Source organism: Neofelis nebulosa, chromosome 6, assembly GCF_028018385.1.
Source record: "Neofelis nebulosa isolate mNeoNeb1 chromosome 6, mNeoNeb1.pri, whole genome shotgun sequence".
Lineage (NCBI taxonomy): Eukaryota > Metazoa > Chordata > Mammalia > Carnivora > Felidae > Neofelis > Neofelis nebulosa.
Window position 1 is genome coordinate 124,010,999 of NC_080787.1, and position 16,634 is coordinate 124,027,632.

A 16,634-nucleotide genomic window follows, 5' to 3' on the forward strand; every position below is an offset into this window, starting at 1 on the left:
TAAAACTGGGCATTTGAAGTACTTGAGAAATCAAGACTATTACAATAAGCCAGAAGAAACTCTGAAGTGAGAATAGAGAAAAAAGTTACATGTAAGTTTGTTAGAATATGAAAGTAGCATAAGTTGGGGGTGATTTGCAATGGAGCCAAAACATAAGGCCACAGAAGAACAAAAACAAAACAAAACAAAACAAAACGAAAGGGCTCACTGTAGTATGCTAATGAGACCACACCTGGAAGAGTGTGTTCAATGTGGGATACGTCTAACAAAAATGAACATCTAGGAAACTGGAAATAGTTCAGAGACAAGCAATAAGAATGATGAAGGGGTTGGAGAGACTGAGCCGAAACAAGATTAAAAGGCCTTACGTTTGTTTAACGTGGCTCACAGATGACTAAAAGTGGGCATGATATCTGTTTATAAACAGCTGAAGGTTGGGTGTAAACATGAAAGATAGAGTAGAACTGCATAATATGGTACTAAAAGGATTTAACCTGAGAAAAACTTTCAAGAAGAGAATTCAAAAGTAAATATAATGAAGCTGTCTCCCAGAGAGTGTGCACTTATTTCCTTTTCTTTAGAGACGTTGCCAAGAATGAGGAAGTTTAGTAGAGAGCCCAGCAGAAGAGAATGACCCAACAGGTCCCCTGCAGATCTGATTTCTTCACTTTCACCAACCAGTGGAAACCTTTTTAAGCTTGATCTGTTTGCACAGAATTACTCAGAATGTGTGTTTGTTTGCAGATTTTAGTGAACCAGCAGCATAGCACTTTAGATTCCTGGGCAATTGTGTCTTATCCTCCTTTGTTCCCGTGGTTTGTCATTGGGAGGCTAGTTGAGTAAAACAGTGGTAAACCTAGTTCATAATGATGCTGGCCTCTGAAAGGCCATTCTCCCCAAGCTCAAGGGGTTTGCTTAGCATTTACTGAGAAACGACTGAATAACTTTGTTTTTTAAGAATCGTGTCTACTACCAGCTGGAGTTCAAAGGTACACCACTGGAGTAAGTCCAGAGATCAGTTTTGGGATTGCTTCTATAAGCATCCAGTCTTCTGGCTTCTTCTTCTTCTTTTTTTTTTTTTTTTTTTTTTTTGGTGAATGCAGTGTCTTATTAACTTTTCTTAGCCTAATGTTTGTTCTTACTCAAGTGATAGAATGGTTTTCCCTTAAGGTTGCTTTTAAATTAAATAAAAGTAAAAATTATGTTTTGGATTATGAGCTCCTAGAGGGCTTTGTTTGTTTAATTTGTCTTCTATAAAACCCAATGCCAAAACAGTACTATGCACCCTTGACAAATAAACAAATAGTAGTAGATAACCATAGAAGCATCCCGCCCTGCGTGCGGGGGTGCGGGGCGTGGGAGAGGGGATTGGTTAAAGGAACTGTTAGTAAGAGAAACTTACATGCCACCAATGTTCACTATAAAGTCACAATATTTTTTGTTCCCAAACAAATGTCCTTTGTCAGATTAAGTCGGATATTTATGGATATTCTGATGGCCTGATTCGTATTATGTAGGGTCTGTATTTCTGAATCACTTCCAAATTTTCCAGAAGATTTTGGAATTTCCCCAACTGTCTTTTCAGGCTCTTTGGCCCCTTCTTACTGTTGTGCTTTCTCCTCTCCCCTTCATGGCCTTGTAGAACTTTGCTGCAGTACCAGACTGGGCCAATAGATGCTGCCATGTCACGAGGTTAACAGTTGGAACGTTTCTTTCTCAGAGGTTAAGGCCTAAAACGAAGTGTGAGTGTAGTCCAGTCAGAGGGCAGGGGAGAGTAATGAGCAACTGTGATAGCCTCTCCAGAGAGTAAATTGGCTTTTTAATTGTGTGCTTATGAACTGTTTGAATTTTACCACAAGTAAGATACTAAGAAAAACAATAAAAAGTAAATCAATTTCAAAAAGACACCTCAACTCCAGATACTTCAAGTATATTTTAGGCAAGGAAATCAATAATTGAATAAAAACAGAATGTTAAAAGTAATGCCTAAAAGCATCTTAGACTCAACGTTTCTTTACCATAATGGAAAGGAAAGGCCTGAAATATGTTTTGGGGAGCCTGAAGGACAATGAGGAACGTATTTATTTAAAATAGTATTTCTCAATTTATTTCATTTGCGAGGTCATTTTCTATTCATGGTAAATTACATTGATTTCTCATTTATGATGATGATGATAAAAAGTTTCCTTTGTTACAGAAACTTACAATACAAATAGTTTAAAGAAAAATATTAAGTTAATAATATTACAGGTGATCAAGCAATAATTATAAAAGTGACACTCAATAGACATGCTGGAAATAATGCTTGTTTAAACAACCGATAAGTTTCACCTATACAGCCTTAAAAATCTTTGTTTCCCATGCTCAATTTCTTATTTAAAACTTGGACTAAAATACGACTTTTTATATCACTAGTGTCCATATAATATGTGTACGTTTAAGACTAGATGGACTGGAAGACAGTAATAAGCTGAATGCTAGTATCGTGATATAATTCTAGGTTTTTAAAAATAACTCCGGTAAATACATTCTTATGAAAATGTACAAAAAAATCATGTGGGAGCAAAGTAAATTGAAAGCAAGGTCAGTCTTGCCTAAAATTTGATTTTAAGAGGGAGTAAAAAAAAAATGCTAAAAATTATATTTGTACGAACAATATAAAATTACATTTGTGTGAAATTTTATTTTATCCAAATTGTGCATCTCCCCACCTTTATTTAGAGGTCGGACTAACACAATATTTTATACCAAAATAAAATTCATAAATTTGTGGTCTTATGAGGAGCGTATTCAATTCAGCACTGCATTTACCTTCCACATGATATTTGGTATAGACATGAAACATATACACTACACTAAAATATTTACTATTCTTCTGACTACTCGGTTAATAATAATATTGCATCGCAGTGGCTGACAGTGGTCCTTGGGTTACACAGAGGCTGGTTTGAATTTCCGGTCTGCCATTTACTAGGAAGCTGCTACAAATTCTGTCCTCTTTGTTTTCTTACCTGTAAAATGGGGGAAGATAAGATCTGTAAAGGTAATTAACATCTTCCCATTGATATTTCTGACTTAAGTACATATTAACTGATGTCCTCTACAGGCCGGGATGTGCTTTAGACCATGCCCCAAATCCTCTTTGCACCAAATCCACCACCAGAACCCCTTCCACTTCAGGAAGCAGAGAAGGGAACCTGGTGACTGGCAAATCTAAATCAATCTGCAGGAAAGATCGAGACCCAGTGAGTGGCGAGAGCGGCAATGAGTGCCTGTATCGGTTTAAATTTACAACCTCACTTTTTCCATTGCCGGCTCATAGTTGTGGGTAATGCCCCACTGATGAAAAAATAAGTTGTAACTACAAGAATTCGATATGGGTTTTTGCTTTTGAACCTGACGGTCTTGCTGTCAGTTGCAAAAGACCAAGCGGAAACAAAGGGGAAATCTTGTTCCGAACTTTTCGCAGAAAATAATTCAGTTGAGAAAACATTAAACTGCATTAAATTTTCTTTGAATAGGGGTAAATTCTACTAGTGACCTCGTAATCTCTCCCACCACATCTAAAGCAATGCGGGGAACTGCTTGTCGAATCATCCGCTTTCTGGTTAGAGTCCACTGGGCTGTCTTTGGGAAAGTTACTTAGGTTTCTTTGGGCCTCGGTTTCCTTATCTCTTAGTGGGGCTTAAATAACCACCATGGAATAACCGCCTTAGAACTGTGAAAATTAAATGAACTTACCTACCTACCAGAAGGGACCAGTACAGTCATTGACAGTAAATTCTCAATAAATGAAAATACTTATAATGATGTGACAATTAAGGAAGATGCTCCTAAAATATAGACGGTAGGTGTCGGGGAGAGGTGATTAAATGGTTGCAAAATTTATGTGTTGTTTATTGTCTACTTTGCCGAGGCCTCTGGTTATGATATACACACACCTTCCCATAGAATATTAAATCCTATGTGGGTGCATAATGCATGCGCAGAAGGATTAGGCATGAAATGTCACTTCAGCAATGTGCCTGGGGAAGCTCTGACGCTGTCTGACCTTTGGGCGTCTGGGAGGGATGCCTATACCTGTGCCCAGCGCTGGAAGGGGCCCAGGCCCTGCCCAGCAAAGCCTACCCCCCAGACTGCTTACTCCTTCCTAGCATACATGTTCGCCGAAAAAGGTATTTTCTCCCTTCCGATTGGCGTAGGTTGGTTTTTCTTTTACGTGGTTGCAAGTAGAAGTCCCTTCAGTCTTCTCCCTTGGGGTAAGTAGAAAGGAATCCGGCCGGGGGCCCGAAGTGGCCTACACCCGGGGACTGGGTAGCTGCGGAGAGTAGGAGGCAACTCGTGGGCTGCCCCGCAGAAGCAGGTGGGGGCAGACAGCGGTTCGGTTCCCTCGTCCGGGGAGGGGAGTGCGGCCGCGGGTCCCTCCCCTCAGTCGCTGGTGGCAGCGGCCGACGCCAAGCCGGTGGGGGCGGGGTGGGGGCGGCGCGGAGGGCGCGGAGATTACTGCGGCGCCGCCGGGGACGCCAAGGGTCCCGAGCGGTCCCCACGCGGGACCGCGAACGATGACAAAAGACAGTCACCGAGATCGAATAAAAAGAAGTTGGTCCCCGCGCGCCGCCGGTCCCGGGGCCCCCGGCGGCCTCCAGTGGCCGCGGGCGCCGGCGGCGGCGGCGTCCCCCGCCCCCAACCCCGCGCGCAAGTGCAAGGCTGCCCGCCGCGCGGCGCACGCTCCGCGGCTCCCGGCTTCCGCGCAAAACTTCGAGCCTGTCCACGTGAAGTTGTCGCTCCCGTTCAGAGGGGCAAAGAGCTTTGGGAAAAGCTGGGCAGTGGCGACGGCGGTGGCTGTGCGCGCGCTCTCTTTTTCTTTTCTTCCACTTTTCCCCTCCCCTGCCTCAGTCCAGAGTTTTGGCTCCTCTCCTTTCCTCCTCCCCCTCGGAGCCGGCTTCTCCCCCCGCCCCGTTTCTCCCCCACTAGTGTACGCTATTTGTTGGCGGGGGTGGGGGGGTGGGGGTGGGTGGCCGAAGGGGATGTCCTGTTTTCACCAGAGGCACAGCGCGAAGGGGAAACTCCGACACTGGAAAGAACGAGAGTAAATACCTAAATACAGACGCACGGATCCGCGGCTGGGACAGACACTTGAACTTCGGATCCCGAGGCGGTTCGGGCTGCGGGAGGTGAGTGTCCCTTCTCCCCGTCCCCTCCCGCGGGTCCCGGTTTGCGGGAGCCTGCGGACTCTTTCCGGCGAAGTGCGCGCGGCTCCGCCGGGGACGCCAAGCGCCGGGGACGGAGGACGCGCGGCGTGTGGGCGCCGATTCCCGCGGGCGTCCGGAGGCGGAGTGCAGCACGCCCGAGGCCCAGGCCGCCGGGGCTGCAGTGGTGCCTTCCGCCCGGGAGGACGCCCCTTGCCCCGAGGGTCTTCTCCGAGCCTGCGGGGCCGCTGCGGGGCGGTGGCGGGACGGGGTGCGCCGCGCCCTACCTGTACCCGCCCTCGGCTCGCCGAGGCGCGCGCCACGGGGTCTCCCCTACATCCTTCCTGTGCCATTTATTACTGGGATGATCCCCCTAGATAAGCCTGACGCAAGGATGCTGACCCGGTCCGGTGGAGGGCCCGGGCTCCTGGCATTGTCACGATTCGGGATGCGTATGTACGTTCACGGCTGGTGCTCCGATCTCGAGGCACGAACGGGCCTTTTAAACCGCGGCCATCCCACTTTAATAGTTTTTATGCGGCGTGGACCCAATGTCTCCTGCAGCTTGCCAGGGTCCGTGAAATTAGAGGCGCCTTGTCAGAGGAGTCGCGTTCATTGGCTCGGGACGCGGATGCCATGGAGGGATTATAACTTCTCCAAACGAAGGGACCTGGCTGCGGAGAGCAGGTTTTCTCTCGTTTCAGAGCTTGCTGGGGTCCCGGGTGGTTGTGGCCCTGGAAACGGCTCTCTGTTTTAGCGTGTGGTTCAGCGGGATTCGGAAGTAGACCGCGTGTGTGCTGGTGTTATTTTGCGCCACCCAGCAGCCAGAACTTTCGTTTAGTAGCACTTTAAAGATGTTTCTCTCTTTGTAAGCTAGCATTATTGGGAGCAACTTGGAGCTGTAAGGAAGTTTGCGGACCGAGTCCCACGGCAGAGCTGTGGCGAAGCCGGAGAGCAGTCCCCGGTTGGGGTGGCAGTGTCTCTCCTCCCCATCACCCCTCTCGCCCCTTCTCTTGAAGGCTCGCGGGGTTCGTCCTTGGGGTGAGTGTGTGTGTGTGTGTGGGGGGGGAGGGTAGTGTTTGGAGACAGTCCCCTGCCCCCTCGCTTCCCGCGCCTCTCTCCCCAGCACTGCAGAGCGTGCAGTCATTCATGAATCCCTAACCTGAGACCCGAGGAGGGAGGCGCAGGTCCCTGGGCCCTTCCTGCCAGGGGTGCAGAACAGCGACGGGGCGTGTGTTTTGGTTTCAGAGCAGTTCCACGTGGAGCATCTCCGTGTGCGTGTCTGTGTGTTGTGTACTTGATCTGTGAGGAGGTAACAGGAGTCTCGTGTTCAAACCCAGTGGGCCGTTGGCCATTAATTTGCTTTCCTGGCTGTCATTACAGACACTTCCAAAATCTGATACCTCAGAGAACCAACAGGTTAGGTTTCACATTAAGAGCTCATACTTAACAGTTTTCTTTCTCCCTTACCCCTTTTGGCTTGGCACCCTGGGATCAACGTAATTGATGTCGCGAAACATATCTTCTCGAATATGGCATTTTGTTCCTCTTCTCAGCGGCCACTTTTTGCACCCTCCTGCATTTGTCAGTTTCTGTGCGGGCTCCTTCGGGACTTAGGTGGGAGTCTTAGGAGCTTTTAACAACCGCGGGCTCACCTTTAGCAGCTTCTGGAGTTTCATTTACACTTAGGTGACTGGCAGGACAAGGAGTTGAAGATGGTTTTTGTTTGTTTGTTGGGTTGTTTTTGTTTTTTATTTTTAACCCCCCCCTCCTCCCCCCAGGACAGGGATTGCACTTGATAACGTTTCCAGAACTTTGGTTTTAAACAGAAACGTTGCCTTTTTTTTTTTTCTTTTTTCTCTTATAATGTTTGTGGCCAGCTTGTAGCTGAAGAACCAAAAACCAGGAAAGGGGGTGGGGAGAGAATCCTAAAACAAAATATTTGATACGTGGTATGGTGGGTGCGTTTTGGGGGACTGCGCTCAAAAGGCAATTGTGTGTGTGTGTTTTAAAATAACATTATCCCAAGAAATAAGTAGCAGTAGTAACAAGAGACAAACTGTTTTGTGTGGAGCTCGACTGCCAGAATCTGATTTTTATGGCAACAATACCAAAGGCAGATATAACCGCATCCATTTTTATTGTCGTTATAAACCATAAAAATAGTTTGTTCCACCCGATTAAAAGTTGTAAGCCATTCAGAACTAAACCAATTTTTAGAAATGACTGTTCAAGAAAGAAAGTTAAAACTTTTGACAGTTACAGCTTTGAAAGTAACATAATTAGATTATTTGGAAACTCCTTTTTTTTTTTTTTTTCTGATTGGTAGGGACATATCCTTGTCTTTCAGAACAAGTGAAGGTCTAAAATCAGTGTAGTTTTGAAAAGCCTGTTTTTCTTTGTCAGTTACCTGAAAATAGTATTTTAATGTATTTATACATTTTAATGTATTTATAATTAGAGGTTGTTTCACAATTATAACAAGTAAGAAGATTGACTTGATTATGTTTTTTATTAGGAATTATTTCAGTGGCTATTAGATACTTAATTTCTCTTACAAAATGGAAAGCTTTAAGTAAATGTTTATAGCTAGTATTTAAATACTGTGTTCAAATTTTTAAAAATTAAAGAAATAAAACATAAGATTTGTATAAGAAGAAATTGGTTCAGGAGCAATCATTATTCTTATTAGAAAATATAGATGCTGCATTCTAGAGGATTTGTAGAAGCTCGTGGAAAAACTTGTCTTTGCATAAAAGTTTCTTTCTTGAAGGGAGTTTGGCAGATGAGTAGTTTGTCATTTTTTCTTTTAAGAAACCTCTTTGAATTAAAAAGAAATCAAGTTATCCATTTCTAAGAGTTTCCTTTTTATTTATGTTGTGATTTGGGGTGTAAATAAATTTTACATACCCACGGGAAATAGAGTGTCCAGTTTCATGTTTTCAATCTCTGTTGCAAGTTCTAAATGACTGATGCCATGTCTAAAAATATATTTATGTGGCTTGGTATTTCATTTAAAAAAATTTATGCACTGAAATGAAATTATCCAGAATCTTTAGAAAAGCAGAACAGTAGAAGATCCATAGCGATTGTTATGAAGAGTTAGGATGTCGGAAAGTTCCAATTCTAACTTTCAAATAATGAGGTTAACTTATTTCACCCAGTGAAACCTTCCATTTTAATAGAGAATTCAAGAAGAGGGGAGATAATCCTTTTCAAGACTTAGTGAAATGTTAAGTAATAAGAGTGCAGGTATTTATTATGTTTTTTCATTATCTTTTTTTTCCCCCTATTAGGTAAATGCAGGAACACTGAACATTCAGTAAAAACAGGCCCTCTTTATAAGGAGTTTATTCACCATAGTTCTGTATTGCAGCTGCTGATCATATTTCATGGAGCTGTTAAAGCACTTAAAACCTAAAATTAGGTACTGTCTGGTTGTAAATATTTCAGATCCCTCATTTAAGAAACAAACAGAAAAGCGTGGTATCAGAAGTAGAAGATGTTTTGAATCTTCTCATTGAAAAACTGAACAAACCTTTATCAAAGACCTTCTTTTTCCGGTGAGAATGTAGCCATGACAGTTGTTTTTAAATGGGTATTATTTTTACATAGTCTAAACTCTTATAATGTGTCTTCCTATAAAGTGTCTTAAACTAATTGTATTCAGAAATACAGTTGGGGGATTTTATTACAATGGTTACTAGGTGCATGAAATCAACACGGGACGGGATGGACGAGACAGTTGCAATGTACCTGCTTCTCTCATGAATGTTTCCTGGTGAACTAAGAAATGACTTGATCTTTAAGGCATTTGTTCTAGAGATGGATGAGATGCAGTGGTGTATTTAATTGCAGTGTGTGTAATATTGCATCCAGTTAGATGCATTTTAACACGGGGAGCCCTGAATATTCATTGAATTGTACATGGAGCAAAACTTGGCATCATTTATTTTGAACTTGAGTGGAAGAAAATAAACAAGAAACACATATTCAAAGGCAGTGCAAGCAATTTTGATTGCTTTTAAGAGGTTTGAAGACTTTGTAAACATTACTGTCACCTAATATTACTCCTGGCAGTTCACGTTAGTATATGCCTTGGTGATACGCCATTTTACTCTTGAAGTTTGTGATTCTTACCATGTATCCAGCTATGTTTCTGCTAGTAGAGAGGACTGAAAGTGAATACCACTACCCTTACTGCCCTAACTCCTTTTCTGTCTTCCAGAAAAAGAGATGAAATGCATTAATTTAAAAATAGGAACCATTTTGAGTTATCAAAACCACATTTTTATGGTAGTTTAAAATAGTTTCAGAGAGTGCACCTCTGGATCTCACTGTAACCTTTTCTGTCATTGAGAGGTGCTAATTGATCTTAGGTCACTGACATAATAGTATAGTTTGATATTTGAAACCGTTCAACATTGGCCTGGCCCTTTTCTCACCCTGAGATTTCAGTCCATGGCTGATGAATAACACCATATTAAAACGTCAGGAATTCTAATTTTTTTTTCTCTCTATGAAACATTTTAATACAACATACTCATTTTTGAAGCTTTTATTTATGTACAATAAGTACATTTATTTTAATGCACCTTTGAGCTATGGGAGAAAGACTGATATTATCGTGTTAGGATTTTTTAAATATTTTTTTTTCACGGGTAGATATTTTTAGAGTGAAAATTTGAGGCAGAGTTTGATTGCTGTGATCACATTGGAATACTTTCAACGCAAAGTTGCATTAAACTACTATTGAATAGCCATCTCGAGATTTCACACCTACAGTATATTTTCTTAGGCATGTTCAATATCTTAAAATACATCTGAAAATAGAAATTGTCAGGTTCGTTTTTGTAAAGTTGTCATTTTCCTTTCCCTGTAAATCATTCCCATTGTCAATGTCTGTCGTTATTCTCATCACAGCATCATAGCTGACATTTACTGAGGCTTTACTTTAAAGTGTGGAATAACCAATTTTATCTTTTCAACTCTACCATAAATTAGGTACTTTTATTATTCCCATTTTACAGGTGAGGAAACTAAGACCCAGTCATGCAATGGAGTGGAGCCAGGGTCCCAACTCTGCAGTCAGACCTCAGAGGTCTGATTCTCAAGGGCTGCATCAGGCAGTCGCTCCCAACAGTCATATATGAGTTCATTTTTGGTGCTTTCCGAACAGACGTTTTATTTTTTGTATTATTAATTATGTATTTCTTTAAGGGTATTAGAAAAATATGTAAAGTGACATATTGAACCTATAATTTCACAGATCATATTGTTGAAGAAAAGGACAGAAAAAGTATTGATGTAAAACAAGTTAAATTTTAGAAAGCACCTATTTAAAGAAACGGATGAAGTAACAGTGAGTGAGCGCTCGGCTAAAATAGCCCAAATCATGGAGGTTGGTGGCAAATGACTGAATTTGGAGAAACTATTACCCTACAATGCTTCCCAAATGTCAGGAACTTATGAGCAGGTCTTTTTAATATTTAACTTACGTACCAACTTTTCCTTTGCTTTTCAAGCCTTATCCATTGGTTAGATGTTGTTGATTTTGTTAGATGTTATTGGTTTTGTTGTTGTTGTTATGATGTTGCTGTTGTTTTAAGTCTGAATGCTGGTTGTGAATCTCAAATCTACACATTTATCTTGAACCAACTAATAAAGGCTGCTTGATGAATTTCTAGAGGCAAGTTTAAATTGTAATGGGTCACTCATATTTTGGAAACACTTTCAGTTTGCATGGATATCATATCAGACTATATTTTTAAGGTTTTCTCTAGGTGAACACTTGCTTTGCTGTTGATAATCTGTTTTATAACTTTATTGTTTCACTGACACAGTGGTTTTCATTTATTTATTTATTTATTTAGCCACAGACCCTTTTATTAAAGTGAAAACTGACACTCTGCCCACAGGAGGAATATTCACTGCCCTGAATGAAGCAGAACATGGGTGGCCCGTGAATCACTCACCAACACTGCCCTGCAACCATTGCCCGCTCCCAGTCTCTCTGAGGGTCTTTGAGTGTGTGAAGATCTCTGAAAAAAGGTCCTCTGAGAAAGGGGCCCATTCAGAGTACCTGCTGTATAACATGTTGAAATGTCATCCACTAAAAAACAAAACAAAAACAACTCTCAAATACCACAAAGTATCTCCAGTGTAATATGTGGGCAAAGGCATGCCTGCCCATCCTAGTATTACTTGGAATGTTCTTCTTAACCAATCTGCCACTTTATTTCAGTTTAGCACTTGGAAAATAAAAGTAGCCGGTATGTTTCCCACACGAAGGTTGAGGTCTGAATGAGGCACACTGAATTTTTACATGCAAATGTTTGCTATATTAGAGTATCTTTTTTCCTTTAATGACTTTCTGAAGAAACATCAGCAGTGGCAGAAATTGACATGCCCTTAGATTTTCACGTAAATTATTGCTGCCATTTCTGTGATTCTTTCCTCTTTTCTTCCTAAAATGAAAGGGACATTTTGTAGTGAAGGCTACAATTAAATCATAAAAGTTTACATTCATATGCCATTAAGTTTAATTCTACTCACAAAAGCAACAGCATTCGATTTGAAATTCTATACTTAATCAGGTAGGTGTACCACATACTGGGAGAGCTTATTCTCTGAAAGGTCACATACACAATTCACAGACCTCTGTGCGTACCCTACAGAGTGATCTATTCGTTACAGTTCACCTCTGACTCTGAACTCCCCAATGTTAAAGGATTTGAAAAGAACTAAATGTTCTCACTAAGAGATTGAATACTTCTAACCTGATGTGCCTAGTGTGTTGAAAGTGATGGTAACTTGGGGAAGTCAGCAGGTCTCTGAATTAGGTAATGCTTTTCACTTAAAAGTTTATATTTTAATGCAAATGTATATTCATGTATGAGTATGACTCAAGTAATTCTAGCCAGATTTAATCACAGGTGGGTGAGTCATGTTCAGATTCCCTTTTGCAGATTTTCTGTAATCTCAAACTTTGCTTCTAGTAGGTATTTTAGGAATGCAAACTTCAAAAATTTCTGTCAAGAACAGCAATACTACTAAATTTGTTCACACGAATCTTTAGGTGTTCAGATGATGTTGCTGCTTTGTTTTTCTTAGTTGACCCAAGAAGAATTGTAATTTAGGTCCGTTTTCTCTCCTTAATTATTGCCTTTGGATTTTAAAGTCTTCATTGGTGAAGATACCTAACAAATTATGGGTACCCATACATGATTTTTAAGCGCTTTTTCATTTTCAGTGTTGCTCAAGACATGTAAAAATTAGAGTGAAATGAATAGGTTTTTCCCTACCGTGTATTAATTTTGGAGACGTTGGGGCTTTTAGTCTCTTTTAGTACGTTTTACTTTTTCTTGGCATATACCATTCACAAGGAATGGTTAACGGTAATAAGTGAGTTAACCGTGATAACCGAGGTCTCAGGTTTAATTCTCAGATGATCATATTAGCTTTTTGGGTGGACACGTGTCCTATATACACTTAGTCATATTGTCTTTAGTTTGGTCCTGGGGGACCATCGTGGATGATGCTGGACCTGTCTCCAAGACTCTCCTCCCTATCTATAAGATGTTCAGTCACATTTGTTGACAATTTTTAGCAGGTACCTCTTGCACTTCAACATGCTTCAGAAAAATTCTCTGTTGCCTCTAGGACAATTCCCAAATTCTTAGGGAGTACAAGGCCTTTTGTGCCGAGAACCTTATTTCTCAGGTTGCCTTTCTCCTCCATCACCAGCTGGTCACAGGAATCTCTAGCGGTAGAGAGAACTGCAGTTCTGAAAGAAATACCCCCGCATCATTGCCACTTCATTGCTTTGTGCATGTGATTCTTTCTACCCGGAAGACAGCTCTTCTGCCCCTGAAACTTGCTTTTTTACTTCTTTTCCAAGACTGCAGACATCGAATGTTACCTCTTCTGGTAAGTTCATCTGTCCTCCAGAGGCTGAGTTGGATGTTTCTTTCCTTTTTGCTGTCAAAGCACCCAGCTTCTACCTTCAACCCAGCACCTGCCACATTGACATGTAATAGAGTTCATGAATTCAGATCCTGCTCTACACCTGTGTGTTTACTGATGCACTTACCGGCATTTTTCATCTCCGTATTTCCAGTGAGCAGGGGTCACTGTGGAGTGAATTTCTGTGGAGTGAAATGCGTAAGGAAAACGGGGATGAGAGCAGTGATGGTGAGACCGGACATCCTCTGTCATGAGATTGGGGGGCCCCATGAGCGGGGTAGCTGTGACCATGAGACGCAGGACAGCCTTAAGAACAACCTCAGGGATTTTTTTGTATTAGCCCAGTAGAATTACGACTCTGAATCTAGGCCCAGCTTATAGGATGTGTGTATGAGTGTAGAAATGCATTTATTTCCCTCATGACTCTTGAGAAGTCAGTGGTCCAGTGGGTCAGCCAAGGATCCTAAAGGTCTTTGAAGATACGAGTATTTCATTGCACTTGAAATCCGAGGGAGCTGATTCTTCTTATAGCATAATGATTAAGTACAAAGAATATGGAGGCAGGCTGCTTGGGTTCAAACCCCAGCTTTGACACTAAAGACTCTGGAATGAAAAGCATGTGACTTAAACTGGTTTTGCTTCAGTTGTCTCCTGTGGAATAGAACATACTCTGTGAGGTTCTGATGACAATTCAGTGAGTAAGTGTATGTGAAGTATTTAGAATGGTGTCTGATAAGAGTATTAGCTTCTATGATTATGATTGTTACTCTTCATCAGGTCACCCAAAATGTTCACAGAGTTTTAGAGCTGGAAGTCATTTTGGGGGTCATAGACTGGGGACTATAATTTGAGTCTCCAGTGGTCCAAATGCAAATTTGGCATTCTTGGGTGATCTTGGCAAAGCTGAGACTGTATTTGGATCCCTGAGAGAAGACATTAGAGGGGCCCCAAACTGGGCTTTGGCCATTTATGTTGCACAGAATTTCTTTTCACCAGTGCTTCCACATGCAGTATTCTAGATTTTTTTAAGACTTTGATTTATGGGGCTCTCCAACTTCCCTAAACAATTAATTTTTTAAAAATGTTTGTTTATTTATTTACTTTTGAGTGGGGGGAGCAGAAAGAGAGGGAGGCAGAGGGAGAATCCCAAGCAGGCTCCTCACTGTCAGTGTGGGGCTTGAACCCACAAAACGTGAGATCATGACCTGAGCCAAAATCAAGAGTCAGATGCTTAACCGACTGAGCCACCCAGGCGCCCCCAGTAATGCTATGACTCTTATCTCTGCAGAGACAATAGGGGGTTATAAGCACTCTGTTTCAGAATTTATCACTCAGTCCTTGGATTCAGATGTGATGAGTGTATAGCAGAGTGGGGCTGAGGGAGGAAGGGAAGTTAAGATAATTGTTAGTCGAGGTTCTGTTTTTATTGCTTACCTGGAACTTCCAGATGCATCTGTCCTAAGAAAAATGTACTCACATGGATGTTGTACTTGAATCCCTTAGCATATGCAGCCCAGTGTTTCTCAGTAGTTGACACATAGTGTGACATTAGTCTCAGGTGTTCTCAAGCTCTTATTGGCATTTGGGGTTGATGATTGTTGGCGTGTGTATATGGCTGGCTGATGCATTATAGGGTGTTGAGTAGCATTCCTAGTCTCTATCCACTAGATGCCAGCAGCACCTTCCTTGGAGTAATGGCAGCATCTCTCCAGACATTGCCAGGCATCCTCCGGAAGCCGATTGTCCCCATTTGAGAACCCATGACCAGAGTAGATCTTAAGATCACTTGATTTGGTCAAGAGACTCCCAGGCATCCGCATGAGCAGATCGTTCTATTTTCGGTCAAGTGTCAAGACTCTTCATACCTTCCGCCCAACTTTAAATACAAAATCATTGGTTGTGTTGATGGATAAGCTGTACACAGATGGGATTTACAGATAGGCTTTACACAGACTTTTAAAAATATTTATCTATTGAGGCGCTCAATGGGTTAAGCATCCGACTTCGGCTCACGTCATGATCTCACGGTTCATGGGTTCGAGCCCCACGTCGGGCTCTGCGCTGACAGCTCTATGCTGACGCAGGGCTCGATCCCACGACCTTGAGGTCACGACCTGAGCCGAAATCAAAAGTCGGATGCTCAACCAGCTAAGCCAGCAGGTGCCTCAGGCTTTGTACGGATTGACTACTTTTAGCATATTTATTTTTTCTGGGAATAATATATGAGTAGGGAGAGCAGAATACCCAGGGAAGTATATAGGAAGTAGATATTTCTGTGACTCACCTTTACGTCTATTTTTTTTTTACTGTTGCTTATTAGTAGATACTGTTGATTCACTTTAAATAATGACAATTACCTATTTTTTTCCCACAGATGAATAACTCAGTCACAAGAAACTTGTATTTACTGTAGTGCCAGAAAAAATAAAGTTTCCTATAATCAAAACTGCCTAAGATTAAAATACTTAATACAATTATTTGTTCATTTCCGATGAGAAATTTTCAAATGAAATATGTCTTAGCTTTCAGTTTGTACCACAATTTCAGGATCTTGAATTCAATAACATTAGTCCAGTCCAAAGAAAGTGAAAATGAAAATATTGCATTAAGCACTCCTGTGATGAATCACCAAATCCAGACTTAGTTCTAATTCTGTAGGTTTAATTTTGACAAACATTTTATCTGTGAACTCCTGTGTAGTTGATGTAAGTAAATGTGACTGTGGTCTGAGTACCACCTCTGTCCTCTGCCTAGTTTAGCCTATATGAAAGATGTTTGAAGATCACTTAAACGAACAAAAAGGAACATAATGCTAATGTAAAGTGAGAGAGGAAAACTACCTACATGAGTTTTGGATTGAATGTGAAAGGTATTTTGAAGTATGAAATAGTTATAGAAATATAATTTGACTCATATTCCTATGAGGTCTAAACAGTATATAATTCTTGTCATCTCATTAGTAATTGCAAAGATACTTGAAATTCTACACATATGTATTATCTAATTTAGTGGTTTTACTTTAATTATATTAGACAGGTAATCATGTTACCTGAAAGCAGTCAAACTGACCTAGGGATTTCACGTCATTTACTAATTGAGGCTCAAGCGGGCAGGGCGGAAGAACCTGAAAACGTACTCTGTCTCTCTGTCTCTCTCATACCTCTCCTTGATTTATGCTTTAAGTTTTGAAATGTACTTTTAACAGGGGAAAGTGGCTATGCATATAGCATACTGAATGTGACCAAAATGTCTTTCTGTTTTCTAAGAGGAGAAGAACCTTGCTCAGCCACTTGTTAGCAGAAAGATGAATTGGATTCTGGGCCACCCAATGACAGATGGGGGTCATTCCATGGGAGTTGGGGGGGTTGTCAGGGGCTTAAATTATGAGTTTTCAGTTTTCTTTTTTTTTTTAATTTTTTTTTAACGTTTATTTATTTTTGAGACAGAGAGAGACAGAGCATGAACGGGGGAGGGTCAGAG

At 41.5% G+C, this 16,634-nt stretch overlaps 1 protein-coding gene across 14 annotated transcripts in view; it reads left to right on the forward strand.

Annotated features, from left to right (window-relative positions):
* The window catches only part of EYA4 (EYA transcriptional coactivator and phosphatase 4), a 318,259-nt gene that overhangs the window by 33,393 nt on the left and 268,232 nt on the right, over positions 1–16,634 (forward strand). For 12 of the 14 annotated variants that reach the window (XM_058735320.1, XM_058735326.1, XM_058735319.1 and 9 more), the window contains exons 1-2: positions 4,739–4,844; positions 5,046–5,174. The exons of 1 other annotated variant lie outside the window; for it this stretch is intronic. The gene's annotated coding sequence lies outside the window, so the exon portion shown is untranslated. Of the gene's footprint in view, positions 1–4,738; positions 4,845–5,045; positions 5,175–5,777; positions 5,877–16,634 lie in introns of those variants that run through there. One more of the 14 variants, XM_058735322.1, reaches the window with a different exon arrangement.